General features: G+C 30.3%; 1 long non-coding RNA gene and 1 pseudogene across 1 annotated transcript in view; both read right to left on the bottom strand.

The window, feature by feature from the left end:
- Nucleotides 1-15,930, bottom strand: part of LOC125853865 (uncharacterized) — a 536,174-nt gene that overhangs the window by 420,349 nt on the left and 99,895 nt on the right. The window lies entirely within an intron of this gene.
- LOC125853826 (UDP-glycosyltransferase 75C1-like) lies at nt 11,149-12,592 on the bottom strand (annotated as a pseudogene).

Here is a 15,930-nt window from a genome sequence, read left to right as displayed (position 1 = left end):
TCTTCGCGAAAACAGAAGGTTGTCGCCCACTCAACTACTGAAGCTGACTATCGTGCTTTAGCCTTTGCTACTACTGAATTAATCTGGGTTCAACAACTTATCAGTGAACTACGTGCTCCTCTCACTGCACCTCCCATAGTCCTTTGTGATAATCTTAGTGCAATATTTTTATCTCGGAATCCTGTCATTCATCAATGATCAAAGCATATTCGTCTTGATTATCACTTTATCCGAGAGATGGTTGAAGATCAATCTTTACTGGTTCGCTATGTTTCATATCAAAATCAGATTGCAGTTATCTTTACCAAAGTTGTTGGCACAAGTCGGTTCCTCAATCTTCGATCCAAGCTCATGGTTCGCTCCAGAACATGATCTTGCAGGGGGCTATTGGAGTCCATAATCAACTAGAATTTGATTATTGTAGCTTAATCATTGTAATAAAAGGATTACTCTTCCTTTAGAATACGTAGTAGATAAAGATTCTTATATTAATCATAAACATGTACAAAGTCTATAAATAAAAGGTACAAACGACAGAACAATCAATTTGCTCTTATTTTCTCAAACTCCTCTTGTTCTTAATCTTATTAGGGACATACTGTCATGAACCGACCATGCAGATAACTCGACAGGAACATCTACCAACAACCACCATACCCAGGCACAAACCTGCTTCAGTGGAATTGGGTCGATTTCGTGGTGACAACTCGAAGGCTTGGATATTCCAAGCGGAACGATACTTTGATTTTTATAGAATTAAGGAAGATCAGAGGCTGACCATGGCGTCATTTTTTCTCGTCGGGGAAGCACTGGAATGGTACAGATGGTTGTTTAGGAATAGTCAATTAGTTGATTGGCCACATTTTGCTGAAAAGGTGCGAATCCGGTTCAAACAGATGGGTTTGGAGTCAGCGGAGGGAAGATTGGCAAAACTACGACAAGTTACCACAGTCTCAGATCTGCAAGGATGGTTTGAAGTCATCGCGAATGAGACTAATGATATTTCTGATAGGCTTATGCTTTGCTCTTTATATCTGGACTGAGAGAGGACATCAAAAACTCAGTATTGATGTCCCCTCCAATCACTCCCTCCAATCATGTATCCTCTGAAAAAGAAAAAAAAATCAGCAAACATACTCACAGACCCACGATAAAAGGAATAAAAGCAACTCACACCAGCACTAAAATACTACCTAGATACGGGAAGAAAAAAATTTACCCTCACATATTATATATATATATATATATTCTATTTACAAACAAAGGTTGAGTCGAGGTTCATCTTTGTGGTTCCTTATTAGATTTGTTTCCTTTCCATGAATTGAATTTTCGCAAGAGGTACCGTTTAATTTTTATTGTATATTTTGATTTTTATGATTATATAATACTTGATTCCACTGTTATGAAATTTGCTCGAATTTTATGTGTGTTTACTTTTGACACAATAATATTGAAATATTTCCTATTTATTCTATTATACATTATTTTTCATCTTGTACCATATGATGTTATCAATTAAGTACCTCTTATGTCCAACCAAAATCAACTAAATGTCTGAGAGAATTATTCTCATAGTTTGTTTAGTCAACTTTATCTAATGTTAAAAATATGTTTATTTTAGAAAAATTAAGAAATGAAGAGTTACAATTTTTTACTTTTTATTTTAATGGTCTTTTTTCATAACTTGTAAGTATACTAAAAATGTAAGTGCATCTACATCGAATTTGAATATGAAGAAATAAAACTCTTTGTTTTTTTAAGATTTTGAATTTTATTATGTAAATAGTATTCATGAATATAAACAGGAAAAAGTAATTTAATCATTAATAATCCATTTAAGCTTTCTAGCAATAGGTAAATATTAGGATATACGACCTGTTAAAAATATTTGTTTCGATTAAGAATGTGGCTACACATCTCTATCTTGAAATATTAAGATAAACTTATGGATGCAGTGACGCACTTTGTTAAAAAATATAATTAACTTTCATTAATTTAAAGGAAAGACTTATAGACAAAAAAATATTTAGTGTGATGCAAAGAAGATAGTTATGTCTCTAAATGTCAAGGTCAAGAATGCGGTTACGTATCTAGGTCGAGACCAAATAAAAGTTCAACAAATAAAAAATGCGAGAACATCATGACCTATAAAAATATATATCCAAAAGATCATTAAAATAAGTATAAGTTAATAAAAGCGACTATGCTAGAACCACGAGACTCGAGGGACGCCTAATACCTTCCCCTCAGACAACAAAATTCTTTATCCGAATTTCTAGTTCATAGACCAAATAATGAGTCATTTCCTATTGATTAGAGATTAAAGAAAAGGTGACTTGGAACACCATAACTCAATTCCAAGTAGCAACTTTGAAAAATAAATATAATATCTACTCAATACCGTCACTTAAATTGGAAAAACCTTTTAGGCGTGCGAAAAAGGGGTGTGACAGAAGCCATCTATGGTCCGTACAAAAGTCTACGGGTCGTAGACCCTCTCATAGGAACGTGCTGAGTTTTCTGGATTTCTTAAGTTTGGGATTGCGGACCCTTTCTACAGTCCATAAGAATTTTGATGGGTCGTCATGCTCATTCGTAGAAAGTTTACTGGGAGTGTTATCAAACTTGGTTTCCACAAGGCCCTTCTACAGATCGTAGATGTCTATACGACATGTAGGTTGTCTCGTGAACTTTAGACCTGAGAACCAATTTTCAAGAGTATGGTTCCATAGACCCACCTACAGCCCATAGATACCTCTACGGGTGGTAGATACCTTTCATGGCACCATACTGCAGAAAATTTGCAAGGTCTGATATATTTGAGGTAGAATTTTCGGGGTGTTACATTGATGACCTGTTTATATTGATATTTTTTTCTATTTTGCTGTTTAAATATGTTTACAAAATTGAGTAAACTAAAAAGCAATACTACTAAAGAAATGTCACTTTCTCCCATATTTAAAATTTAAATGTATTTTGAAATGTTTCAATTATATCTGGTCATTTCGGTCTCAAAAACAATTAGTTCTATGACAATGTGTATTAATCATTTAAAAGCACTTATCCAATGTTTTTTCGAATATAATTATTTACTAAAAAAATTAATTTAGTAATATTAATTCTATTTTACAACATCGTATAGTATATTATATGATACACATGTGCAACTCACATGCCATGATTATATTAAAAGTAAGAACTCCAACAATACAATAATATATTATAACTAAGTAATGCACTATAGGGGAGGGAGGAGAAAGCATATTTAAGAGGTGTAAATAAGAGATTTTAAGAGTGACTTTTTTATTTTTACATATTACAATTAATTTTAATTTTTTTAAAAACAAATAGGAAAAAAATAAATTTAATTGGAGGCCAAAGAGAAATGCCTGATCACCTTATCTATATCTAGATTTATATTAGAAATAGTTATATGTGTTTTTCGGATGTTGATATGACAACTTTTAGTAGTAATCATAAGAAAGTTTACATCCACTATTCATAGGAACCTATACTTCATCATTGAATTGATAACTATCTATTTAATTTATTTATTTAATAATATTGACATTATTTTTAAAAACAGTGTAGTACTTGGATTGATATTCATGTGCAACACACGCTCATCAAAACTAGTTTGATGGATATCAATATTGAACAAACAAATCCTTAGAGAATAGTGGTAAAAGGCTTATTAAGACTGAGATACATATATATAGGGGTAAATCAAAGCGCTTAAATGAAAATATAGTTTGTCATTGTTGATTCAATTTTGACAAGCTTGATGAATATCAATACTGAACAAACAAATCATTAGATAACAATAGTAAAAGTCTTATTAAGAGCGAGATACATACATATACAGGGGAAAATCAAAGCGCTTATATGAAAAAAATATTTGTAACAACCTTCTGTAAATTGTAAATTTGAAATTTGGATGAACAAATTAAGAAACTATTTGAGGGGTTTTAGTAAAATACATTGCACATATAAGATCACTTATAGCATAAAAATTGTTATATTATAGATTGTGGTAATTTAAATGTGTCATGATTTCGTTCTTATCTGGATCATAACTAAACTCATATAAGACAATATATAGATAATACAAAATTAATTGACTTTTGTTGAATTTGGTGTTAGATTTTTAATTTCAAGATTTTTTTTCAAACTAGTTTTTGAGCACGTGTGCTGCACGTGTTGGCATGTTTGACAATATATTTTGCTATCTAAAATTAACAATTTTTTCCTTGCATAAATTTTTTATTAGAAAGTTTTAGGGGTTATAAAATACAATTAAAAAGTCATCATACTACTTATCTCCCAGAGATACGATAATGTTTGTCATAAGCATCGATTTTATTTTTTTACGACTTATGCACATCATGTCTAGTGTGTATGAATGTTTCTCATTGTAATTGGATGAACCGTACATTTAGTGTAAATTATTCAATATTTTTAATCAGTTAATCTGATTAATACATCTAAGAATTGGATATGTAATTAAGATAGAATAACGGCTTCCGTTCTTAGAAGAAAATGATATTTCCAAGGCAAGTGTGAAAGTTTTAATATAGATGACAGGACAAATATTTGCACTAACGTTATCTTAAACTTTTGTATTAAAATTATTTACTCATCAAAAAAATTTGCTATAGAAAAGTATGTTGGAGCAATTTAAACTAATTAAATTTATTTTTTCTGAGATCAATTTTTTTTTCTCTTAAGGATGCAATTCACTTTTTTCCTGCTTTTTGTCATCAAGCAAATTTCGGCAAGAGTGTTAATCAATAGCCATAAACTTTGAAAAAGACTTAGCTAATGTCGAGAAAGAAATATGTAATAGTTATGAATTTGCAAGTTGATTCTTTGAGAATACTTGTTGAATTATTTTTTTTTTTAAGTAGTAGAGAGATTCGAACAACATATGTCTTCTTATGATGGCAAGTAAATTATTATGAATTTTATGGAATATATCTACAAAGAAATATATGTAACAGTATCATGGTTACTTCAGTCATAATAAAATCAGTTTATAAGCAAATAAGAAGAATAATCCATGTTCCATATTACATAAAATTTGCTAAAAAATTTAATAAATGCTAAAACTTGTTTTCTACACAAAATACCTAAAGCAATAAGTTTTAAAATTTCATAGAACAATAAAATTTTACTATACAATATAACGAAGATGAAAAATGCATCAGTAATATTGCGTCTTTTCTTCTTTTAACTTCAACACTTTCTTCAATTCTTCTTCTTCCGAATTGAGAGTATGCATGTAGTTACAAATGAAATATGAATTGATTTTCATTTCATATATAAATAAGAGATGGTATGTGAAGTAACTATAGTAAGAATGATAATTTATAAAAATGAACATTGCATTAAAAAATTATCAGTTATTCAATTACCACAGTCACACCCAACCCAACTTGTTGAAAAGAATAAAAATCTTAAATCTCTAAAAAAAAAAAAAATACATCACAGGCACGTAGATTAATGTCATCTTATACAGAAAATTGTTCTTTCTTTTATACAATTGATTATCCAAGAAAGAATTGGTACATCGATTTGTGCACCGTACATCCTTCAATTGAAAATAAAAAAAAAATTAAACAAAAAGTTATAACATTACATGTTGACTTTGTTTTTTATGTACCTTTTTGAAGAATTCACTGAATATACCAAAATACAAGAAGCAACCTTCAAATTGTTATAATTCCAGCCAAAAGTACCTATACAAACATAAAAGAAAACAACTTATATAAATGACCGAACAAAAATATCTTTTATTATCAAAGAAAAGTCAAATTAGGATGAATACACTTAGTACAAATATGACCATCTAAGCGAATCATTATAGATGAAATTTTTATGTATAATTTTTTTAATTAATGAGACCTCTTCAAATTCTTTACATCAATATTAAACAATAGAGTTTATTTAGAAGAGAAAATGTAGCTATTTTAGAACAAAAAAATCCGGTTAAATTATTTTATCAATCATAACTTTTCAAATTTTTTCGTTATGAGATTCATAGTTATGATTAAAAGTAATATCAATGTACTCATTTATCAAGAAAATAATAACTTAATTATTAAAGGGCTTAAGGACTTCAAATTCTACCATTATGTAGTTAAAATAATTGTATTTAATTAAATAAATAATCAAATTTTAATTTAGTAGAAGGTCAAAATGATAATTCAACTTTTCACTTTAGAGCTTCCCACTTATAATAATATATGATATCTTTCTAAATATTGAGATTTCGTACTGTTAATAAAAAGTTATGTATTAGAAAAAAATATTAGGTGTGAAAGCTATCAAATGGTGAAAATTAACTTTCTTGATTGACGTTGTTTATAAATATTATTTACTAATCACAATTTGCATTGCAATATTAGTCATTAACTTCTGAGAGTTAGACGATTTAATTGAAAATTACTTCATCCGTTTCAATTAATATGAAGTTGTTTGATTGGTCAAGGAATTTAAAACTAAAGGAAGATTGTAATTAATGTAGTGAAAATGATAGCAAATAATAGTTAACAATCGTGGTACAACATGTAATTGACAAATAATTGCCTGTTTATTGAAATTTCTTTTATCCGACAATCATAAGAAAATAAATCATAATTTTTTAATCCTAACCCATAAGTAGATAAGTCAATCTTTCACCCAACAACGACAATAAATAATAAAACAAAGAAAATTAAAATAATAGAGTAATAAGTTATATATCAAGCTTTCGTAAAAACATATATAAAGTGTGGAAAATATCAAGAATGCACAAAAATTTGTGTCACCAATGTAAAAACATCTAAGACGAACTATCATTGTTCAAAAAAATTGTTTAGATATTTAAAAGACTATTAAATAAGATAGCGATCCTTCACTTATTATACCTACTGAAAATATTGGTATTAAGGACCACCTATCTTATGAGGAGGTACCCGTTGAGATACCTGATCGTCAGGTTCGCAGGTTGAGAACCAAGGAGGTAGCATCAGTCACGGTCTTATGGAAGAATCAATTTGTTGAGGAAACTACTTGGGAAGCTGAGGAGGATATGAAGAAGAGATACCCACATCTCTTTGAGTCTGGAGAGTCTGTTCTTGGTACTTTTTAAATTGACATGTTGTGTTAATTTGCATGTTGGGTGTTTGAGTTGGGTGTTAGATATTGCCATCCTTAGTCTACTAAGAATAATCTCATTCGAGGACAAATATTTGCAAGGGGGATATATTGTAACATCCCACCTTAGAAAGAGCTAAATTTAGAAACAACTAATTTGGAAAGAGCTAATTTGAGATTTGTTCAAGTTAAGCTTAAGTTGTGAGATTTGGGTCAACTTAAAATGACCATAACTTTAAGTACATGATGAATTAGGTGTCCCATAAGATATGAAATGAAAGGTCTTTGAATCCTCTTTCCAACGCCACCAATTTTGCTAAATTTTGAGTTCGGATGAGGGAGAAATGCCCGTTTGACGTCAGCATGTCTAGTTAAGGAAATTTACCCAAATTAATGAGGGGTATTTTGGTCTTTTCCTTACACCATCAACTTTAAACATTTTTAGTAATATTTTTGGGGTCTAAACTGATTTGGGCCAGTTTTTACAACTCTAAATTACACTTTTTGAGAGGAGTTCAAGAGGAGAGGTTCAAGGTGTTCGTCAAGATTCTTGATATTTGCGAGGTATTTCACCAAATTAAGGTATGTAAGATTTCATAGTGTGGGTTCATTCACCCGCATGCCAATCATGTAAATTACATCCTTAATTTCGTTCTTGAGCTTGAATGATTTGAATTCTTGATGGTTGTTCTTGAGGTTTTGTTTTTCATGTTTTGCTTATCGAGTTTGATGAATTCTTGAGATGAGAATTTCGAACTTTGAGGGTTGTTCTCGAGGTAAAGTGAGTAGATTCTTGTGTACTTGTATTGGATAAATGAATCTAAGGAAAATTTGAGGATAATAATCGATTCTAATGGAATTAGGGTCAGGAAACAAGAAGAAAAAATCATCAGATTGATCTGGGGAAAGACTGGAGCGGCGTGCCCCAGATGCACCAGTAGGTCTGGCGTGGCACTCCAGTAGTGCGCCAAGATTGAGTCTCTGAAGTTCAGGGGCTGACGCCCCGCACCAGCAGTGCGCCAAGATTGAGTCACTGAAGTTCAAGGGCTGACGCCCTGCGCCAGCAGTGCGCTAGGGTCGCCTGCCACCACCATTTTTAAGGTGTACCTTTACTCCTTTATGATTTTAACTACTCTAAACTACATCTAAACATCAAGAGTTCCTTCATAACATGAATCATAACCTCTGAATTCATAATTCAAATTCAAGGTAGAGTGAAGAATAAAATCTTGAGAGTTCTTTCGAGTCATTTTGAGAAGTCTTTCACAATCTTTTAAAACTTGTTTAAAGACTTGAGTTTGAGGATGAGGAGAGTTGAGCTATATTTTTCAAAATTAATATATGGGAGCTAAGTCTTCCCAAGAGTAAATGTTTTTTACATTTAAAATTAGAGGAAACGTCGATTTTCAAATGAGTCCATGAGAAACTTTTTAGTATAATCTCATTTAAGAGAACTTTTGAGTAATAATCTCAAAGCTTGAGGATGAGGAAATGTTTTTAAACATATGAGTTGAGTATATTATTGGGAGTAGTGTTGAACACCGATATGGGGACGAGTTCATGCAACTCAAATTCCTCATAAACCATGTAGCCAACGTGAGTAAAAAGGGTTATAATTTTTAGATGATTCCTTATTGTTTTTAAAGCATACTTTAGTGGATCAACTTGGTTGAGGATTTCTTATACTCCAACAAGGTATAGGACAGTTCTGGCAGCGTTGGCGAGAAACTGTATCATCACATAGTCATAGTGATGGCTGTCGGTTAGAAAATCTCTCAATTTGAGTTATTTTGTATATTTACATACAAATAAGAGTTATTATTGTAATTTTAAATACATTGAGTTGTTATCTACTCTTTTAAATGCTTTATATAAACTACATCTTTATTGTTGTTTTTATACTTATTAAGTTGAGTATCCATGTGTTGAGGTTGAGTTGAGTAGAGTTCAGGCGAGTATGTTTCCTTCTTTCCAAGTTCAAGCTTTTATGTTATGTTCAGTATTCTCCTTACATGCTCGCACATTCAATGTACTAATTCCATTTCGCCTGCAACATTTCAAGATACAGATACAAGAGATCAAGGTTATCAATAGGCACTTCGTTGATACCATAGTAGTTCGAGTTAGCTTTGGTGAGCCTCTTTGCTTTTGAAGGATCCCTTATTTATTTCTATTATTTCAGTTTTGTTAGGATGATCGGGGGTCTTTTCCAGACATCCCTCACAGTATAAAGGCTTCATAGATAGACAGTAGTAGTTCAGGAGTCTTTTTCATTTCCATTGTTATTGTTTGAGACTCGAGTTGCCTTCGTTTGGCTAGTTGAATGTTCTTATATATTTCTGAATTTATTATTTTGAGACATTCATGAGTTACATTCATGAGTTAAAACCTTACTTTGAAAGTTCTTTTATTGTTGAGTAAGTCTTCGGCTGAGAATTGAGCCAGGGCAAGGTTCGCTTGTGGCCAACAATAGTTCTCGAGTGCCAGCCACGTCCAGGGTGTAGGCTCGGGGCATGACAATAATTCTCAAAGCATCAAAATGTTCACAAGAACTTTTAGATTTTCATCAATATTCAACATTTCAATTTTTCTTTTCATAGACTTAATTGCCCAATTCGTACTCTCAAATCAAACATAAAAGAAGGAAAATCAATTGGACTAAGTGGTGGCGATCGTGGTAAGGTAACTTTATTATTTTATCCTTAGCATCATAATTTTTGAAATATTCAGAATAATCTGTGAATCTATATAGTACATCAAAAATTGTGATAGGTTTGATTCAAAGTGATGTAGATGGAATTTTTTTTGCCACTAAACCAATCCGTTCCATAATAAGAGTGAAGATGACATGTGAAAAAGGGGTACATTTATTTGCATTTGATTGAATTAAATTGAAAATAAATTTTGACCCACGAGAATTTCTTAATCCTTTTTTATTGAAACCTGATAGACTTGTGGTTAAAGTGACTTCAATACCTAAATTGATTGATAGTTTGGAAAATTGAAGATATTGATTAATTTGTCCTTGGCCTGGGAATAGTAATATAAGAACATGAGATTTTTTATTTTGTAAATTTTTATGTTTTGGGCGGTGAAAAGAGAGGTATCCATGAAGGAGAATGATGATTTTGGGAAGGAGAACTTTGTAAAGGAAGAAAGCATTTTTGTACTGACTTGGTTACAATTGATTAAGGTCACTAATACTTACACTAGTATGTAAATGGTTTTAGATATAGAAAAATTTTAAAAAAATTATCATATTTCTTTAATCATCTACCTTAAATATTTAAGTTTTGAGATAACATACATTTTATTAAATAAAAATATATCAAGATATTTTACTCAAACTTTCTTGAAGTTCTAAGAAGTATCTGGAATTCTTTGTTATACCAAGAATCAACTTTATTATTTAACAAAAAATAACACAAGAAATGCGTGAGTACTTTAGAGTAATTAATAAGTAACAAAAAAAACATAATGATAGCTAGTAGTATGCTTTATTATTAGATATAACGTGTGCTAACAAATTAGAGTTACAAAAGCATGACATAAGTACATATTCGATAATGCATAAGTACACCTCCTAAACTATGGCAAAAATCCCATTGACACACATTAACTTAATTAGGGTCCTATTATCCCTCGAACTAATTTTTTATTACATTCGTGCACCTTTTGTGCTGATGTGAACCAAATAAATTTGTCATGTTCGTACACACGTGTGTAATATTTTTTAAAAATAAAATTAAAGGACGCTTCTTTTTATAAAAAAAAGTTAACATAGTTTTCTAAAAATAATTAAAACTGAAAAGATAATAAATCAATGAAAGAAAAACATGAAAAATTTAAAGTAAGGATGAAATTAATATAATTATTTCAGAAACAAAGTATATTATTTCATTATGAATAATTTCGAAGAAATTCACTATTTTTTCTGAAACGAAGAACAAATTCTTAAAAAGGCTTATTTATTACTAGCTACTTTATTGAAGTCATCTATTCATGAGTGATTTAGTACTCATTATGACCAAGTAAAAGCTCATTAGCAAAAGCCTTGAGATTCACACTTGATGTACCATTTTCCTTCATAACTTCCTTAGCTAAATCACTCCATTTCTTGCCATTTCTTCTCAATTCTTCCCCTTCTTCACCGTCCCCCATCACGATCGTGATACATCTATTGAACTCATCTCTTTCCACGACACCACCTTCACTAACATTAACTCTAACACCATTCTTCCAAACATCTTGAATGAGCTTTGCATTACAAACTTGATCGTTCCAGAGTGGACATGCCACGATAGGTACCTTAGATGCTATGCTCTCTAACGTTGAATTCCATCCACAGTGAGTCAAAAAACAACCAACAGAAGGGTGTTTAAGAACTTCTACGTGCGAGCACCAACTCACTATCTTCCCCTGCTTTTCAAGTTCGTCTTTGCAACTCAACTTATCCTCCATCTTATCCCCGTCTTGTCCTTCCCTAATCACCCACAAAAATAGCCTCCCACATTTAAGCAATCCGTGACCAATCTCCTCCATCAATTGACTTGATATTTCGGAGTAACTTCAAAATGCTATGTAGATAACTGATCCCTTGTCCTTTGAGTTCAACCAATCCATATAATTCTTCAAATTAATTTCAATCATATCAGCTCGAAAAGTAATATCATCAAGAAATGTTGAAGGAATTGAAGGCCCAATTCCCACCATAGTCACATGATTTAGAGTTCTCAAAGCATCAAATTCCAAAGCATCAAAAGTGTTCACAAGAACTCTTGGATTTTCTTCACTACTCAACATTTCAATTTGCCTTTTAATAGACTTAACTGCCCAGTTGGAACTGTCCACATCATCAAACACAAAAGAAGGAAAATCAATTGGACTAAGTGGTGGCAATCCTGGTAACTCTATTATTTTATCCTTAGCAACACAATTTTTGAAATAATCAGAATAGTCTGTGAATCTATAATAGTAAACATAAAAAACTGTGGCAGGTTGGATTCAAAATAATGTAGATGGGATATTAATTTTTTTGGCCACTAAACCAACCCATTCCATGATTATAGTGTAGATGACATGTAAAAAAGGGGTACCATTTTTTGCATTTGATTGGATCAAATTGAAAATGAATTTTGACCCACGGGACTTTACAGAAGAATAGAACATGTGAAAATCATCAACTGAACTTAACTGGAATTTGCCATCATAGCCATCAGAGAAAGGATCAAAGCTTAATCCTTCAACATTTGGGAGTTTTTTTTATTTTACTAAAAGTTGATAGGCTCGTGGTTAAAGTGACTCCAATGCCTAAATTGATTAATTGTTTGGAAAGATGAAGACATGGATTAATTTGGCCTTGGCCTGGGAATAGTGCTATAAGAACATGAGACTTTTCATTCTTCAAATTTTCCATGTTTTGGGTGGTGAAAAGAGAAGTATCCATGAAGGAGAATGAGGATTTTGGGAAGGAGAAATATATTAATGAATAAGGCGTTTTTGAACTGGCTTGGTTACAACTGGTTAAGGTCACAAATATTTATACTAGTAAATAGATGGTTCTAGATATAACAAAAATCTAGAAAATTTATTATATTTCTTTAAATATCTACCTTAACTATTAAGTTTTGAGACTTATATAAATATTTATTAAATAAAAATATATCAAAAGATATTTTACTTAAACTTTCTAGAAGCTCCAAAAGTATCTGGATTTATTGTTATTCCAAAAATAAACTTTATTATTCAACAACAAATTAAACAAGAAATGCATGAATACTTTATAGTAAGTAAAAAAAGAAATATAATGATAGCAAGTAACAAAACAAATGTAATGATAGCAAGTAGTATGTTTTATTACCAGATATAACGTGTGCTTACAATTTAGAGATACAAAAACATGATTTTTTTATTTTTCCATTAATCTCATTATTATTCAGTAAAAAACGCAATAAATACATGAGCACTTATTCTAAGAAAAAACATAATGATAGCAAGTAGTATGTTTTATTATCAGATATAACGTGTGCTAACAAATTAGAGATACAAAAACATGACATGTTTGTTGTTTCAAGAATCATCATTATTATTTAGTAAAAAATACAATAAATGCATTAGTACTTAAGTCTAAAAAATGAAATAAAAAACATAATGATAGCAACTAGAATGTTTAATTAATAATATTTATCATTCAGTAAAAAAATGACGCAAGAAATGCATGAGTATATAGTACTTTAGACTAAGAAACAAAACATAATAATAGTAAGCAATATGTTTTATTATCAGATATGCCGTGTGCTAACAAATTAAAGATCCAAAAGCATGATGACATATATACATATTCGATTGTAAATTACTTTTTTTTTAAAAATAATCAGAAACATGATAATGTAATTTAAAATTAGAATATAAAGAAGTAAGCACATGAAGTAAAAAATTCAACATATAATACATATATATTATCTATCTACACTATAGTGTAGGGTAAGAGTACTCAAGAATAGTAATTTTGTCAGCTCTAATGTTGAAATATGTGATTGTATAGCTCATCTAAAAAAATTAACTTTTAAAGAAGACACACCTTTATTTACTTAATTATAAATTCTGATACTGCTTAGTTCGAGAAAACAAAAGATATAGAAATCGATTAAATACATTCAATTTTTTTGTTGTATCGGTTTCATTTGGCAAAATAGACATGAATGCCCTTATAGTTGGATTGACCTTTTCACCAACCTTAATGAATAACAAGAACAAAATCCTGTAAAAAAATAATAATAACCATCCCTAGTAAAATGACAAGGTATATTCACTTTGAATAATCAATCTTATTTGCCTTGTATCGCTTAAAATATATTTTTCACCGATCATAATAATTTAAATTTCACCTTCACGCTCATTACAAATTTTTATTCCTTCAAACTCATTCTAAAACATCCACATACTTATGAAATGCAATGTAGTGTAGTTAAAGGGTACTTTCAGAATGGTTTTGACAAATTATTAGGCACAATATTCATGTTCGTCATGCCTCTAACCACCGCGCTTCTCCACACAAAATCTTAAAACTTAACATTACATTTCATCATGACCTAATGTTTTCTTTTCTTCTTTACTATTCTATTCTACATGCTCTCTCATGTTCTTCTACTCTTTAATTGTTTGTGTTTGCTGTTTCGAATTTCAAATTAGCTATAACATCAACATTTATGGATTATTGAAGACAAGATTAATTTTTAGTTAATGGTTATGATTTATGCATATTGGGTTTTGGTTCAGGTATGAGGTGAAAAAAAAATAAATTCTACAATGTATTAAAGCTAGGGCTTGAAAAAACAATTTTTTTATTTGCATGACTTCCATTGAGTTTCATTTATTAGTTTTTTGAAATTGTGATTTTTCATTTACTTTGCCTCTACTTTCTCTTTATATAGTAATGACTTGGTGTTGACGGTTATATGATTTAAAGAGCTTTTACATCTCCTTTAATTTATTAAAACTTGGCTTAATATATAGGCTAATGTTGATTTTTGTAGAATTTTTATTTATTTTAACTTAAAGAAAAGATACATATATAGATTAGGAATTAATTAATTACATTCAATAAATATTTTTTACCGAACTAATTTCATTAGGAGAAATAGACATGAATACTTTTATAACATAATTTGCATAATCTTTTCACCAACCTTAGTTATAAACAGAAAAAAAAAATTGTGTACATAATTTTCATCCCTAATAAAATATTATTTAACATTTCTCCATGAAATACCATTTGAAAATGATAAATATATATAAGAAATTATTGATGAGATGTAGAGTTTAAATTGTATAAATTTTAAAATTAAATAGTTTAGCATGACAATAATTTTTTCATATTATCTTTCATCTGAGCCTTTTTTTTAATAGTAGCCACAAGGGCAAGAATACAGTCACAAAAAAAAAACTAAAAGGGTTGGTCCAATCAGATCAGTCCATACAAAGTGTATTTGACCTAATTTTTCATGGAAGGTAGAAAGCAATTTCTATGTACTAGATTAGGAAACTGGCATAGTTTCCTCTCTGGTTATCTAGGTTTTTTCCACCCCTTGGTTTTCCTATATGGCGAAATGGGTATCTTGTTTTCCTCATTCCTCGTGTTTGAGCTCTAAGCAGTTTTCATTTGGAGATAAATCTAGAACTTCTTTTTTTCCTTCGTTTTCAATTTTTTCCTATTATCATTTGATAAGTTATTTTTCTCATGTTGATGAAGTTTATTTTTCTAAAATAATAATATGAATTAACTAATTTTTTTTTTGAAAAAGTATTTCTCAAACACACTCAGTTTGTCACAACTCGAGACTATTTTGTAGTTGTAACACGATGCTTAGAACCACAAGTGACCCAAGCTAACCCGTGGTCTGTCATAACACTGTGATTCATACAAATAATAATTGAAGATAACTTATGCAGAAGCTAAACTGAGATAAATCCAACACAACTTAGTAGTCAAAATTGAATTCATTTGAATAAATCATCATAAAGCTAAAACTACCGTGTAACTGTCTGGAAGCCTCTACTATTGGGACAACCCTCCAACTAACTCTAACTATCTGAAACTGAAAGATTAACATAATGATACAACAATAGATCTTTTCGTTGAAAGATGAGGACTCACCAAGCTCAGTTGTTGAGATGATATAACAATCGTACTATTTGCGAGTTGGATACTGAGAGTATGAATCTATATTATAAGACAATATAGCGCAAAAGAGTATGTGTGTAGTACTTTGAATATACTGAATATATATGAGA

This window comes from Solanum stenotomum, chromosome 1 (genome assembly GCF_019186545.1).
Source record: "Solanum stenotomum isolate F172 chromosome 1, ASM1918654v1, whole genome shotgun sequence".
NCBI classification, from domain to species: domain Eukaryota; kingdom Viridiplantae; phylum Streptophyta; class Magnoliopsida; order Solanales; family Solanaceae; genus Solanum; species Solanum stenotomum.
Note: the sequence above shows the minus strand (reverse complement) of the source record. Positions and strands in the feature narration are given on the sequence as shown.